Source organism: Abramis brama, assembly GCF_963993115.1.
Source record: "Abramis brama genome assembly, chromosome: 18".
Classification (NCBI taxonomy): domain Eukaryota; kingdom Metazoa; phylum Chordata; class Actinopteri; order Cypriniformes; family Leuciscidae; genus Abramis; species Abramis brama.
In genome coordinates this window covers 27956199-27969981 of record NC_139980.1, presented here as the reverse complement: position 1 = coordinate 27969981, position 13783 = coordinate 27956199, and the positions used below count along the sequence as shown (strand labels likewise).

Below are 13783 nucleotides of genomic sequence, written 5' to 3'. Positions count from 1 at the left end.
AAACAGTTCTTTTAAATTGTAATACTATATCACAACATTACTGTTTTTACTGTATGTTCGATCAAATAAATGCAACTTTGGTGAGCATAAGAAACTATTGGAAAAAATTGGTCACACTTTAGATTAGGGTCCAATTCTCAATTAAAAAAAAAAAAAAAAAATGTAGGTACAATCAACACTTTACCTTAAATTACATTAAACTAACTTTAAAAAATGTGTTGAATCTCGTATAACCTATACAATAGTTGAAATTGCTTAGTGAGAATTAATAGTTAATTAATTAATTAACAATTAATAGTGAAAATTGGAGCCTAAAATCTTAACCTCAAACTTTTTAACTTTTTTAAGATATTAATTTTTTCCTTTTTTTTTCTATACGTTTATTAGTTTAAAACAACAATTGCCTCAGTCATGCTATACTTTCCCATGCATGCAATAGAAGCCACTTCTGTCCTCTTGAAAGCAACAGTTCAGCGGACACGGCCTGAAAGTGTGTTTGAGGGGGATGGGAGGACAGAAGGAGGTGCTTTAATCCTCAGAAATAAACTGACACTAAATCTTCTGTTCTTTTAAGAACTCCTCACACGCTCCTGATGAAAAAAAAAAAGAAAAAAAAAGAAAAGATGTTGGAAGTTCAGCAAAGAAAGAGAGTCACTGAAGTTAATTTCAAGTTCAGCAAATCCAAACTAATTAACATGTGATCCAATCAGGAATGCCACATTGTATTCTTCTATCCCCCTATACTGTAAAAGCACATTGCACGATGAATTATGTTTTTTTCAACCTAAAAATGCTGCATTTTATCTTTGAAGTGTATAGCTGAGTAGATTCGCTTTATTGTCAATGCCAAGCTCGTGGGCTTGAGGTGGGTGCTGAGAGACTTTGTCCAGCACAGCTCTCACTTTGAACCTAAAAATCAAAGGCTTATTTTTGCCATGTTTACAGGACAAGGATACAAAGAACTGCGAGGGGAAAAATGTGCATGTTATTCCTCAAAACTCTTGTCAAAGCTTGTTCGTATTTTGGGAAAAGGTGAGAGAAAGCTCAACATTTTTCTTGTACTTAGGATAAAAAGATTATCGGTCTATCCTGAAATGCACTGCATTGTCATTGGTGCTTGTGTACATTGCCTGCCCGCTAGGGGAATGGAGGAATGATGGGATATTTGAAGTGAACAGCTGTTGTGGTTGAGGTTTTTCTGTTGTGGTTGAGGGGGTCAAGCCTCTTGAACAACCACAATACACACTGGACACTAACCTTTGACAATTATTCCCAGAAAGAACGTGGCGGTGACTGCTTGGGCTCATTGTTCCCACCCGGCTGGTGTCCATTCTCAATTGGAGGAAAGTATGCCTGAAGAACTTGACCTACTACTGCAAGAAATTTGTGTCAGTCATAAGGAGCTATTACATACAAGGCTCAATGATAAGTGACAAGTAGATTTTTCAGAAAATGGGAATAGCGCTATGCAGATGCTAAGATGTTCTCAGCATTAGCATTGCTATGTGGTTTCTAGAGGTTCTAGCTTGATTAGCATTGCCTCCAATCAAGTTGCAAATGTAAATTAATGTGAAAAATGAAAAAAAAGAAGAAGAAAAAAAGCACAACTGGAACAACTGGAAAATAAAGTAGATTGCTAGCAGTTGCATTCACTCACATGGTTTGAGGAATTTATTAGGTAAATTGTAGTATATGCAAATGCTTTCTTAGGGAATAAAAATAAAGTACCCCAAAATTAGCTCTTTTGGATATTACCTTTCATGAAGTGTGTAATATAGCTGTTTGTGAATGTGAAAGGTCTGGAAATTGTCTTTGTTATTGTCTCCTAAAAGAAAGATCCGATTCTGAACTGCCTACAACGAGTCGTCAGTAATTCCAGTCTTACATCCTGCAAAAACCTATGTCGGTTTGTAACAAATTTATGGTCTTCATTGGCTGCCATATATGGTCTTCATTGGCTGCCAGCAAACAACATCTACTTTGACCCTTAAACACTGTTGTTGTAGATGAGGCCTGGAAGAGTTTGGTTTGTGTTGTTGACTGCGCTGTGAAAGCAAATAAACTTTGCATGCACTTCCAAAGAATTTGGACTCAAAATGATATGGTAAAACCGACACCATAGTTACTGATTGAGTGTAACTGTGTAAAGGTGCTGAGGAAGCCTTCTGAGCTGAAATTCAGATATGGTAATGGGCGTTTCGATTCCGACACACATTGTAAGTGGTAGACCAATCACAAAAGACTAGGCCATATGACCAATCAGATCCAAGATGACTCTCGGGAAGGAGGGGTTTAGAGAGACGAATCCTTTATAGAACCGTTTCAGACACTGTGAGAAAAGAGGTGATGCTGAAATGTATATTATGAGAAAATGACAGTTTTTGGACCTTGGATGAATGTAAACCTATTGTAGGACACCTCCGAAACAAATTTAGGAACCTTTAAATTTTTTTTTTTTTTATGTGTGTGTGTGCATATTTTTGACATTTTAAACAAATTTTGGTGTTTCTAATCAGCATTTTTTATGCAAAATTTGCACAACACATGGATGGAAACCCAGCTTATGATAATCTGGACACTACATCAATGGGATCTTTTCCTGTTTTATCATTCAGCAGTTGAAAATCATACACATCTGTTTAGAAAAGTAACAGCACACATTTCACCAATAAGCAGCATGATTTAATGTATCAAATTATGTGGGACGCACCTGTGTGTAATACTTCGGGTTAGAGGTTTCAACAAACACCTAATTCTGAGTATGAACAAAACTGTGGTACCTCACTAAGACCTAATTAAGAGCTTTTTTATATAATTTAATGAACTGTGGTCAGTGAAGTCAAGCAAAACGTGTTGCTTAGAATTAAACTTTATTTACTAAAGTGGCCAATGCTACTCATTTCTGGCGCCACAGCGTTGTTATATATAGAGCATATACTGTATAGTATAATGATTGTGGCATGTGAATATGAAGCAGTTAACATAACAAATTATGTTACGTAAAGTGACATCTGCCAAAGGTTTGAATCACAGCCAAAAGCCACATCTCCACTCTGCACCGACGTGACTAGGAAAGACATGTGCTTCCACATGCTCCAATACTAAAGACTTCTTCAGGGCCAGCTGCAATCTGGGTAACAGATCTGAGTCAAGCTGTTTGATGCAAACATGTTCTTCAGATGTGACATGCTGTGATGATGAAAAAAAGAGATGTCTTTAATAAATCCCTTTGCATAATATGGTAGTGCAGTTAATATAGATAGAATATAAAACAGAGATCCGATTGGGCCTAAATGTGTTGTTTTGCAGGGAATGGTGAACATTTCACAGGCTTTCCTCTGTGAAACAAAACTGAGATATTGTTCACAATGTTATGAATGTCCAGCAAAGAGCAAAAAAATAATTGTTACATTTTTCCTTTTGTGTTTAGACAGAAAAAGTAAAGTCAAAGGAGCGACCTGAGTGAATGATGACAGAATTTAGATTTTTGAGTGAGACTATCCCTTTAACATTATTGTGGGTGACATCAGAGGTCAAAGGTGAAGTATATTTCACTAAATCACAAGCATCATTAGCGCTTCTATTTCCACTCCATCTACACACCAAGAGCAAAACAGAGAAAGTGAGATTTAAAGAAAGGTCGAAGAGAAAGAGAGGGGTTGAAAGAAATCTGCCACTTCTGTAAACAAATCGAGCGCTAGGTTGTTTATCTGCAGATCTGGCATAAAAAGCTAATTGCTCCTGAGAAAATCTACTGCATAAGTACTCTGGCTCCAGCACTGTTATTTAACACGTTTTTAGAACATTGAGCAATGTACCAACAACTGAGGGGTACTTAAGGTCTGTAGCTTTCACAATTTTAATACTTTCTGCAATCACTAAGGAAATGTGTTCTTTTGTTGTTGTTGTTGTTGGTACAACTTACAGTGATTAGAATGTGTTCTTTTTTATTGTTGTTGTTGGTACAACTTACAGTGATTAGAATGTGTTCTTTTTTATTGTTGTTGTTGGTACAACTTACAGTGATTATAATGCACCTGGCACTTTACATTAATATGGCACACTATGTCCTTGGAGTATTTTTTTTTTCAAGCTTTAGAGGCTCGAAGTTCTTTTATTTAACAATTAGACATGTAATATTAACAATTTTCTGACAAAATTAACCTAGAATGAACTTTTAAACACATTAAATGTTTAATAGTCTTAGTTCACCAATAAATGAAAATTATCCCATAATTTCAACTCAACTTCAACTCAAGCCATCCTAGGCGTATATGAGTTTCTTCTTTCAGCCAAACACAATCAGAGTTATATTAAAAAATATCCTGGCTCTTCAAAGCTTTATAATGTGAGAGAATAGTAACTTACATTTTAAAGCCAATCAGAATCTATCCTGCTTTAAGGAGCACGAGCATTTAAAGCGGTAGATGACAAAACTGCAACATACTTGGATTAAACAGAACTGCTAATAAAGTTATCATTATAGTTATCGATATCGAAAATATTTTTATAAATTATAAGCACCAATTATATATTATAAATGAATTATTTCATACCCTATTCATGGAAAGTTCGATTTTTATACTGCAGCTGAAGTATTGACAGATGAAATAAACACTTTTTACAGAATTGAGGGAAATGAACTTTGATGATGAGACACTAAACACTGCTAAAAAGTGCGGAACTGGCTTGATGTGTTTGAGGTGTGATGGTACATCTCTCACAACGCAGTTCCCAGGTCTTGACGCATTAGTCCGGTATTGTTCGCCTCTTCCACACAGGATGTCACATGGGCCTAAGTATTTGTGTCAACGTGGGAAGAGGCAGTTTGGGAATCCTAAGTGGAATCAACAGGAAGAGGATTGGAGTCGATTCTCCCTCTCATGTACGACACTGAAACCCCAGCACGCGTGATATCCTCTTTCTCAGCTTGAGAGACGCTGTCTCCCGGCAATGGCTGAGAGAGAGCCGTGATTGGGCAAAGCGCTCCAGGACTAATGGGTGGCCTTTAATAACAGCGCTGTCCCAGAATGCAACTGGAATGTTAATAAAGTTACAGCCACACTAGGGGAATGCTTTTGAATCTCACTTTACAGCTCATCAACAAATGCGCGGCCCCATGTAAAAGTCGCACGGCAGAAGGGTGACTGCGCTGATGCTTTAGCGCGTCCCGAAAGCGCTGTTTTGTCCTGCCAAGATCTCCTCAGCATGTTAAATTCCCCTGGCTGACGTCCTCCCCCTAACACCTGACCTGGGATCAGATTTCTCCGAGTAATGGGAAGGAAAGAGAGCCAATGCTGATGCCTGACAGTCGCTGGAGAGAGAAGTGTCAATGCTCTGTTACGTCAGCACTTCTCAAGAGTGAGGATGTGCACATGCTCACTGTTTGACAAGAACGTCTGGTCGCCAAAATAAGCCTCCATATTTTCTCGCCGGGAATGACTGTTTTGGGATGTCTGTGTAAATGTTACTGGACTGCCTCAGAGAAGAGGTTTAAAAGCGTGCTTTGTCAGGGTTTTAAAATGACAGTGCTTCTTTCTTCTGTTCTATTTCGGACTTTGTTCAGTGCGGTTTCCATTTGCTTGAGCTGCAGAAATCTGTGAAACGGTTGCGCACCGAAATGGCCTTTCACTAAAGCCGTCACTTGAATTCGTGGAGTCCGGAAGGACACATTTAGAGGTCCCCACTCAGTCATCACAGGACAAGGCTAGGGACAAGGTTCTCCAATGACGAGCCTGCATTCACAATCACAGATAAACACATTAGTGAACTATTTTGTCCTTAAATGATAATCTTTACACTAATTCATAATTAATTCATTAATTTTCATGGCAATTAAGAATATTTCCCACCGGAATTCTAATTATTGTTATGCATATGAATAATATACCTTTTCATTTAAATTTATGTTTTATTTATTTTTTGCAACTCCCATTATTCCCAATGTGATTTTCATCACTATAATAGTCAAGTCAATGTTTTTATTTTATTTTATATTTTGTATGTATTAGAGAGAGAGAAAGAGAGATTAAACATACTTCATTCAAGACAAATAATAAGTTGTAGCCTCAAACTTTGCTGTGCAAAAATTACTGCAATTATATTTCCCGCCCAAATACCATTACGCATCAAATTTTTTTTTTTTTTGCAATTACAATTATTATCAATTGTGATTCTCATTATAGTCATTTATTTTTTTTTGCATTTATTATTTTTATTTCATACTTAATATCATTTAATTTATTGTTTATTTAAAGTTTTTCTCTGTTAAATATTTTAATACAATATTTTCAAAAATATATTACAATAAAAAAATAAAGGCAGTACAACAGTTCGCACCATAATGTAAAAAACCCACTTAATTGTAATGGAAATTTAAATTTCATGAAAATCGTCCTAAAAACATGTTTCCTTTTGTTTTAGCAATATATATATATATATATATTTTTTTTTTTAATCTCGGGGTGAAATGTGATCCAGCAATGTTTTTGACCGGCTGTGAGATTGATCATACATACTTTATTCAAGACAAACAATTAGTCGTAACCTCAAACTCTGCTGTGCAAAAATACCACTACAAGAAATTTGGCATCTTTAAATTACATTGGCTACACAAATATTTTAATTGCTCCTCTGAAAGCTTGTAAAAAAAAAACACCAAAAGAGGAACAAATACTTCAAATGGGGAATTGAATTGGCAAAGAACAGTTTCAAATGTTTAGCATTTTCTTTCTTTTGGCTTTGATTTTGCATGTGTAAACAACTTTTCCAACAACCCGAAGGTCTGTCTTTGACACCGACATCTCCCATGGCCTTTTCTGCAGCGGGCCTTTATTTTTCTTCCCACAGAGGAGCAGCCACAGGAAGTTGAACTACTTGTGCAGAAGAGTGCACTTGGGACAATGTACATTAAACGTGCTGGACTGCACACACACACACACACAAAACACCAATCAGACACATCATACCTTCCCAAATTCGTACACACTTGCCTGGAACAGCCACACTCACCCTAACTGGCCTTCACACACTGGTGTCACACACGTCAGTGCTCCCTCGACACAGCAAAGAGACACACTCTGCCAGGTTTGGTGTGTATATGTGTGTGACACCACACGTTTCCCGTTTGTATGTACACAGCTCCACGGTATTGACTGGAGATGATAAACAGAGAAAGAAAGAGAGAGTGGGGGTGGAGTAAAGTCATTAAACTCTGAGATGTGGCGTGCAAAAAAATTCCCATGACGGTTACTGTAATGGAGCAAAATTAAAGTAGTGTTTATGTATGAAAATCACCAAAATAATGTTTATATTGTATGATGTTATTAAATGAGTTTGATAAAGGTTCTCTTTAACATTCAGAGTGGTTTTCTTATTTGTTCAATGAAATCAAGACAGAGACAGACAGACAGACAGACAGACAGACAGACAGACAGACAGATAGATAGATAGATAGATAGATAGATAGATAGATAGATAGATAGATAGATAGAACGACAGAGTGAATGAATGATAAAATGACAGACAGACAGACAGACAGACAGACAGATAGATAGATAGATAGATAGATAGATAGATAGATAGATAGATAGAACGACAGAGTGAATGAATGATAAAATGACAGACAGACAAACAGACATATAGACAGACAGACAGACAGATATATAGATAGACAGACAGACAGACAGACAAATAGAAAGAACAACTGAGTGAAAGAAAGAACGACTGAATGAAAGAAAGAAAGAACAACTGAGTGAAAGAATGATAAAATGGCAGACAGACAGACAGACAGATAGATAGAAAGAACAACAGAGTGAATGAATGATAAAATGACAGACAGACATATAGACAGACAGACAGATAGATAGATAGAACGACTGAGTGAAAGAAAGAAAGAAAGAAAGAACGACTGAGTGAAAGAATGATAAAATGGCAGACAGACAGGCAGACAGACAGATAGAAAGAACGACAGAGTGAATGAATGATAAAATGACAGACAAACAGACATATAGACAGACAGACAGACAGATAGACTGATATATAGATAGACAGACAGACAGATATAAAGAAAGAACGACTGAGTGAAAGAAAGAACGACTGAGTAAAAGAGAAAGAACTACTGAGTGAAAGAATGATAAAATGGCAGACAGACAAACATACATATAGACAGACAGACAGACTGACATAGATAGAAAGAAAGAACAACTGAGTGAAAGAAAGAACGACTGATTGAAAGAAATAAAGAATGACTGAGTGAAAGAATGATAAAATGGCAGACAGACAGACAGACAGACAGATAGAAAGAACAACAGAGTGAATGAATGATAAAATGACAGACAAACAGACAGTCAGACAGACAGACAGACAGACAGATAGATAGATAGATAGAACGACTGAGTGAATGAATGATAAAATGACAGACAAACAGACATATAGTCAGACAGACAAACAGATATATAGACAGACAGACAGACAGACAGACAGATAGATAGATAGATAGAACGACTGAGTGAAAGAATGATAAAATGGCAGACAGACAGACAGAACAGAGTGAATGAATAAAATGACAGACAAACAGACATATAGTCAGACAGACAGACAGATATATAGATAGATAGACAGATAGACAGACAGACAGATAGATAGAAAGAACGACTGAGTGAAAGAAAGAAAGAACGACTGAGTGAAAGAATGATAAAATGGCAGACAGACAGACAGACAGACAGATAGAACGACTGAGTGAAAGAAAGAAAGAACGACTGAGTGAAAGAATGACAGACAAACAGACATATAGACAGACATATAGACAGACAGACAGACAGACAGACAGATATATAGATAGACAGACAGACAGACAGATAGAAAGAACGACAGTGAATGAATGATAAAATGACAGACAAACAGACATATAGTCAGACAGGCAGACAGACGGACGGACGGACGGATGGATGGATAGATGGATAGATAGATAGATAGAATGATAAAATGACAGACAGATAGATTTGTATAATTGTATGATTGAATATTCAATCATATGATCACATTTAGCTTGTCCACTCCTGTCAATCAGAATTGTATTGATTCAATAAGAGGTGAACCCAACTTGGTGACTGCACTCCTTACACTTATACTTAAGGCTTACAGCAACCAAAAAGAAAAGGTTACACTAGTGTAATGTGATGAGCTAAAATTCCATGACAAAATAGCCTCGGTCCCATTCATATTTCACATTCTGAATACACTCGAATAAAATAAACAGAACTTTTGCTCAAGAATTATTCATTTTAATCCCTCCTGGCCACGTGTAAATCACAATGGAAGGTCAGAACAACGCTAGAAATTAGATAGTGGGGTGAGAACAAGTTCTTCTGCCCTGATAAAATCTAAATTCAATTATTTTTCAATTTGTTTATAGCACAATAACATGACATCTTTAGTGCGATAATATAATAAACAAGAACCCTGCATTGTTTATTTTGTCGTTTGTTCCCTCAGTAATTGGCCAAATTCGGCCCATTAAGAACTAATGTAATTATGACGATAAGAGGTTCAGATCACGGCCGGACCCCACCAGTGACGCTCTGTTTTCACAACTCACAGCAAAGCAACACACCCGTTTGCTAAAAGTCATTTAGTGGATCGGTACAAACTGAAATTGTTCTTTAAAGGTATTTTCTCCCAGCGTGGCGCAACATCTTTTAAATGATTCTAAAGCTCTCATAACCATTAGGCAATTTCAAGTCTAAACTATTTTAATGAAGACAAGTAAGCGAGCGCCATGAGCGATGATGTGCGAAACATCAGGGCAGGTTTCCAAGCTAGACGACTCATGAAGCTGGACGTTACGGTGTCTGATTCATGCATCCCTCGGGTGACACAACATCCAATATGTCAATGTTATCATGTTGATGCAGAGTTATCACTGTTATTACAATGAAAGCAGAGGGAAGTATAGTTTATCCTCTAGTAGTATCATACTGAAAACAATCACAAAGAGGTAAGGAAAGAGGTGCTCACTGCCGGTATATCATTAGCTATCACATTGTCAGGATATGAACTTCCTGATATGAAGTTGATACGTGAGTTGTTTGTGTGAGAACAGGGGGAAAAGGAAGACTCTGCTCATAATGACACAAGCTTACAAGAAACTCTATACGGAGAGAACAAGATATTCTGTGATATCAGAAACAAACATTTTTTAAGACAGACATTTCTTTATTTATGTACGGGTCCTTTGTGCCTCAGATAAAAATGTGAGAAAAAATTGTGAGAAAGACAAAAATTGAAGATGTAAAGTCACAATTAGAAGAAATAATGTTGCAATTCTTTTAAATCCTTTTGAAACTTTTACACTCGCCAAGGCTGAATATACTTGATCAAATATACAGTAAAAACATTATTGTGAACTATTATTTAAAAGAACTGTTTTCTATTTGAATTTATTTTAAAAAATGTAATGTATTCTTGTGATGTCAAAGCTGAATTTTCAGCATCATTACTCCAGTCTTCAGTGTCACATGATCCTTCAGAAATCATTCTAATATGCTGATTTGTTGCTCAATAAACATTTCTTATTATCATCAATGTTCAAAACAGTTGTGCTGCTTAACATGTTTGTGGCAACAGTGTTTTTTTTTTTTTTCAGGATTCTTTGATGAACAAAGTTCAAAAGAACAGCATTTATTGAAACTGCATTTTTTTTTATTATTAATGTAAATGTCACTTTTAATCAATTTAATGTGATTTTGTATAATACAAGTATCAATTTCTTTAAAAAAAATCTTACTGACCCCATTTTTTAATCGTAGCCGCTATAGTGAAATATGAAGTTTCATTTGTGAAATGAATGAGAAATAAAGATATAAAAGTTGTAATTAGTCGCTGCCTTAATTTTTTTAATTACAATCAACTTGGATGTTTATGTCATTTCAACTTAAATTGTACTAAACTAACTTAAAAAATTTGATAAATCTTGGATAACATAAAAAAAAGTTGAAAATTTCTTAACTTATTTTGATGAGTTAAAGCAATGTAAAAACATATGTTGTCATAACTTATTGATCATATAATTTTATACAGTGTATAAATGAAGAGGATTAGGGCCAAGCAATAATAAAAAAAAATAAAACCATCTCGAGATTAAAGCCATTATAATGCGAGATTAAACTCGTAAAATTTCGAGAAATAAAGTCGAAATACAATCTTGAGAATAAACTCATTAAATATTGAGAATAAAGTCAATATTAAATTTAATGAGTTTATTCTCATATAAATGTAATGAGTTTATTCTCACGATAACTTCGACTTTTTTTCTTGAAATTTAACGAGTTTTTTCTCGAAACACGACTTTATTCTTGAAATGTAATGAGTTTATTCTCAAGATTGTATTTCGACTTTTTTCTTGAAATTTAACGAGTTTTTTCTCGAAACACAACGACTTTATTCTTGAAATGTAATGAGTTTATTCTCAAAGATTGTATTTAGACTTTTTTCTTGAAATTTAACGAGTTTGTTCTCGAAACACAACGACTTTATTCTTGAAATGTAATGAGTTTATTCTCAAGATTGTATTTCGACTTTTTTCTTGAAATTTAACGAGTTTTTTCTCGAAACACAACGACTTTATTCTTGAAATGTAATGAGTTTATTCTCAAGATTGTATTTCGACTTTTTTCTTGAAATTTAACGAGTTTTTTCTCGAAACACAACGACTTTATTCTCGATATTTAATGAGTTTATTCTCAAGATTGTATTTCGTATTTTTTTCTCGAAATTTAACAAGTTTAATCTCGCATTAAACTGACTTTAATCTCGAGATGGTTTTATTTTTTTATTATTTCTTGGCACTAATCCTCTTCCGTAGATAATTACCTTGTTTCCAGGCCTCCATACATCAATAAAAAATAAAAAATAAATCACTGGGAAAAGAACAGGATGACAAGACGACATGTCCAATGCAGAAATATCACACTTCAGCTTTTCAACTTTTCAGCTTTTTTGTTTTTGTTTTTATAAACAACTTCACCATAAAATCTATACAAATCCAGGTTTTTTTTTTTTTTTTTTTTTTGGTTCAAAAGATAATTTTATACCATTAAGTGTATGATACTACGAGGTTGGAAAGTAAAACGTACTGTATGCGGGACTAATCAAATCGCCTACTTTTATCCAGTTGCATAAATTCACTTCATAATTTCACTGCAAAGACTGAGAATCAGCGCAACAGGGAGCAGATTCCCTTTGGTGCGCTGTTTGTCTCTGAGGGTTTGGCTCTGCCATCTAACCAGAAATGTCTCTCTTTTAATCCCATGGGTTCCGTTCAGAGGAAGAGCATTTATCTCACATCCGCAATAGACTCCTCTCCCCGTCTATTTTCAGCATTTATACTGGTTTACCATAATTTGATCTTATAACATGGCCAACTGTGGAACTGTGTCTTAGCATCCATGCTCTGGCAAGCATCTTTATTCGCACTGAATAATCATTTCAGAAGAAAATGTTTGGGAAAACTCACATTAAACTCATCAACCCTGCAGATTCGTGCTTTGTAAAGGTTGAAGCTCTGGGTTAGCTACTCCAGTCTTTGTTATGGGTACACTGGGCCGAGTCTCTTCCTGCCAACCACACCCAGATTAGCACTGTAAAGAGACTGATGATAGCCAGACACAAACAAGAGCTTAGACCAAAGGTGCGTATCCCAGCATTCCCATCACCCCTCTGGTGCCGAAGCATACATTTTCGCTCGGGAATTACGCTTTTGTTGTGTCAGTGTTCCTTTCAATTATGAAAGGATAACTAGCGCTACTTAATATACAGAAATGAATAAACTACGAGGAAATGTTTAATAAACAAAGCTTGCTTTTCATGTCACCATCCAGTTTCTTAGGCTGCCTTGTTGAAATGACATCAAGTACTGTTCCAGCTGTCTTTCCCCAAAAAAAGTTTGGCAAGGTCAGTCGCCCACAACTGTTCGTGTTTGTTTTGTTTTTGGGTTTTATGACTTGTGCTTGAATAAAGAACGGTCTGAGGAGCGGCAGCCATCTTTTGGTCAATAACAATACGCCTAAAGGTCAAGAAAAAAAGACATTAGTTAACTCAAATGTACTACATTTCATTATATAACACAAATAAAGAATTTGGATGATTGTTTTTAAATTGTAGGGGGATCAAAAACAGTATAGATACTGATCTAAAATTTTAATTTCATATTCTACATGTTCATAGATATCTAAAAAATTCTTTATACAAAAACAGCTTACTTGAGCGCAAAATTGTGTTGAGTTTTTCAGAGTTCATTTTCTCTTACCCATGGGCAAATTTTTCAGTTTAATCATATATGAATACATTTTTTATTTAAAAATTACTGAGATTTAAAATTAAGAATTTTATTTTTTTAATTATAGATATATTGTCTAAAAACAAGCCTTTCTTGCATTTCTTGTTTTAATGATCTTTAGTTTTTTTTTTTTTTTTTGCTGCATAAGACAAAATACTAATTAAGATAAAAAAAAAATTATGTATTAAACTGATTAAATTAACCGTTAAACAACTTAAAACGCATTCTGTGCTAAAATGCTGAGAAATGTGTGCTGTCAGCTGTTCTAAGAAGTTGATGTCTCATCATTTTCTTCCATAATGAGCTTCTTAAAGTTGTTTAGTATAACATCTGACCTCTGACCCCAAACCCTTTCTCTGTGGAATTACAGCATGGAGCTTTGCTATCAGGCACTTGCTACTTGGGAGGAATGTTTTGATTCATTTGTGCTTCTCTCCGCCCTGCTTT

The 13783-nt window shown here is 35.3% G+C and overlaps 1 long non-coding RNA gene across 3 annotated transcripts in view; it reads right to left on the bottom strand.

Moving 5' to 3' along the window:
* Positions 1–2289: 2289 nt before the first annotated feature.
* LOC311068826 overlaps positions 2290–13783 on the bottom strand; it is an 85525-nt gene continuing 74031 nt past the window's right edge. For all 3 annotated transcript variants that reach the window (XR_014603433.1, XR_014603434.1, XR_014603435.1), the window contains 2 exons: positions 7012–7154; positions 2290–5735 (listed from right to left, as the gene is read on the bottom strand). This is a non-coding gene — a long non-coding RNA (uncharacterized lncRNA). The remainder of the gene's footprint in view (positions 5736–7011; positions 7155–13783) is intronic.